This window comes from Geospiza fortis, unplaced genomic scaffold (genome assembly GCF_000277835.1).
Source record: "Geospiza fortis unplaced genomic scaffold, GeoFor_1.0 scaffold1173, whole genome shotgun sequence".
In the NCBI taxonomy this organism is placed as follows: Eukaryota; Metazoa; Chordata; class Aves; order Passeriformes; family Thraupidae; genus Geospiza; species Geospiza fortis.
In genome coordinates, this window is record NW_005055002.1 from 14007 (window position 1) to 17023 (window position 3017).

Below are 3017 nucleotides of genomic sequence, written 5' to 3' on the forward strand. Positions count from 1 at the left end.
AGCGGGGGGGGAGCCCCCCAGGAGAGAGAGAGACACCGGGAGCTGTGGGGCAGCCCCCCAGGAGAGAGAGAGACACCGGGAGCTGTGGGGCAGCCCCCCAGGAGAGAGAGAGACACCGGGAGCTGTGGGGCAGCCCCCCAGGAGAGAGAGAGACACCGGGAGCTGTGGGGCAGCCCCCCAGGAGAGAGAGAGACACCGGGAGCTGTGGGGCAGCCCCCCAGGAGAGAGAGAGAGCACAGCCTGTGCCTGGGACTGTTACCTTGAAATTTGATATCATGTGCAGGCCGCACAGCCCGGCCTGCGGAGAAGGGGAAGGGGGCGCAACGAGAAGGTGTCTGGCCGCTTGTAGGAGTTTTTAACCCCTTCTTGGACAATGAAAACGTTGCAGAGCATTGACCTTTCCTGGAGGGGAGGTGGAGTGGAGGAAGGAGAAGGAAACGGGCAAGTGTGATGAAGGTCTGGGCCAGTGAGAGATGTGGGAAGAATAGAGAAGAACCTTGGGTGGAAAGAGAAGATGGAGTGGCTTTTTGCTGGACTCTTTTTGTCCAGCCATGGACAGAACCATGCTTCCTTGTGATACAGAGACTGCATCCGGGGAGGCAGTGCCTCAGAACCAAGAGAGTTCAGTGTTGAGACCCCTCGGCCCCAGGGGCGACAAAATGTGGGGGGCACAGGTGTCCCAAAGGAGAGACTGCGCTCGTTTTGGAACTGGACAAAGCATCCTTAACAGACGACCCTGGCAGCAGCTCTGGTCCGTGTTCAGTGCTGAGAGCGCTGGGCATGAAGGGAAGAGGTCACTACGGCACAGGAAGGACTCCTCTCCTCTTGAGGAACTGAGAATTGATTATCTACAGGGTGGTGACGGACCGAGAGTCGGGGATTTGGGAGACGGACGTATTGGAAATTTGGTGAGGGAGGAAGAAATGTGTTTGTAAGGTTTTCATTTTCCCCGTGTGTGTTTCTTTTTACTTGTAGTGTAGTTAATAAACTTTTCTTTATTTCTGAGCGGAGGCCTGCTTTGCTTGTTCCTGGTCATGTCCCGCAGCAGAAACCAGGGAAAGTGTATTTTCATGGGGGCACTGGCATTGTGCCCGCGCCAAACCGTGACAGGAGTCCCGGTGTGTGATGGTCTGGCCTGAAAGAAAAGGAGTTTAATTGGCAGAACCCAAAATTGTCACAATGACATTTGGACCCCAGAAAGGATTCTAGATCCTGATGGGCCGGCTGCCTGGGCCCAGGATGGACCCTGGGGGTGCAGAACCCCAGAATACACGCTCAGTCCGGTCATCCATCTACAAGCAGCGCTTGAAATCATGTCCCATAAACAACCCCGACCATCGATCTCCTAAACCAGCAGCAACAACAAACACCATCAGTGATTCACCAGATCCCATTGGCAGCGGACTCCCTCCCTGCAGAGGAAGGAGGGATCTGCGGGAAATTTAATACTTGAGAATGGTGCCTAGAGATGAATGGTCACGGTCACGTAATTAAAAACACCACTCAAAATATAGAAAACTAACCAATGTTGGGGCACAAAAATGGACCCCTCTGTTTGGAGACTCCGATTGGTGGGACAACTTGTTCAGCTGGAACGGTAAACGGTGGAAGAAATTGGTCTGCTTTGTGGTGTGTGCACTGGCGAGTGTAATATTCCTGCCATGTGCAATTCCGTGTCTAGTCCGGACAGTGACCAGCATTGCCCGCAGCAGCATCGTGCTGCAAGGGAGCGTGGGAGGGGGAATGGTGAAAAAGCCACGTTAATGAGAGAACAGAGGGATCAGAATGCCAGAGATGTGCTTGAACAGCACGAGAAACTGAGAAAAGTGGAATTTGAACTCTAAAATGTTGATGCAGGCTGGAAGCCCGATCAAATAGTTAGAGGGGGGAATGGTAAAAAATAGTTTAGAAACTGTTGTAAAATATTGATAGATGCTTAAGCATGTACTGTTCGTTTGGTTATTTTATTGTAAAAGTTATATTTCTTAAAACTACACTTTTTTATTTATATAATTATATATTTATATACATTTATTTTTATAAATTTATACATATAGATTTATATACAAGTATATATTAAATGGTCTATTATCTATTTTTATATATATACATTAAATATATGTTATATATACTATATACTATATATACCCCAGCGCCGGCGCTGCAGCATCCTCGACGGGAACGCTCCTGCTCGGCCCGGGGCTCCCGTGCTTTGGGCCTTTCCTTTTCTTGTAATAAATGCTGAAATCACTTCAGCACCGGGAGCCTGCTCTCGTTTTTAACAACACAAAATTCAGGATTCCCAGAGCACACAGAATTAAGAATTTCCAGGGGCACACGAAGTTCAGGATTCCCGGGGCACAACAAAATTCAGGATTCCTGGGGCACACGAATTTCAGGATTCTTGGGGCACACAGAATTCGGGACTCTCATGCCACACGAAGGTCAGGATTCCCAGGGCACATGAAATTCAGGATTCCCGAGACACACGAGATTCAGGATTCCCAGAGCACATGAAGTGCAGGATTCCCAGGGCACACGAAATTCAGGATTCCTGAGACACATGAAGTTCAGGATTCCCAGGGCACACGAAGTTCAGGATTCCCAGAGCACATGAAGTGCAGGATTCCCAGGGCACACGAAATTCAGGATTCCCAGGGCACACGGAATTCAGGATTCCCAGGGCACACGGAATGCAGGATTCCCAGGGCACACGAAATTCAGGATTCCCAGAGCACACAGAATTCAGCATTCCCAGAGCACATGAAGTGCAGGATTCCCGGGGCACACGAAATTCAGGATTTGTGGGGCACACGAAATCAAGGATTCTTGGGGCACATGAAGTTCAGGAATCCCAGAGCACACGAATTCAGGATTCCCAGAGTACATGGAATTCAGGATTCCCGGGCCACACGAAGTTCAGCATTCCCAGGGCACACGAAATTCACGATTCCCAGGGCACACGAAATTCAGGATTCCCGAGACACATGAAATTCAGGATTCCCAGGGCACACGGA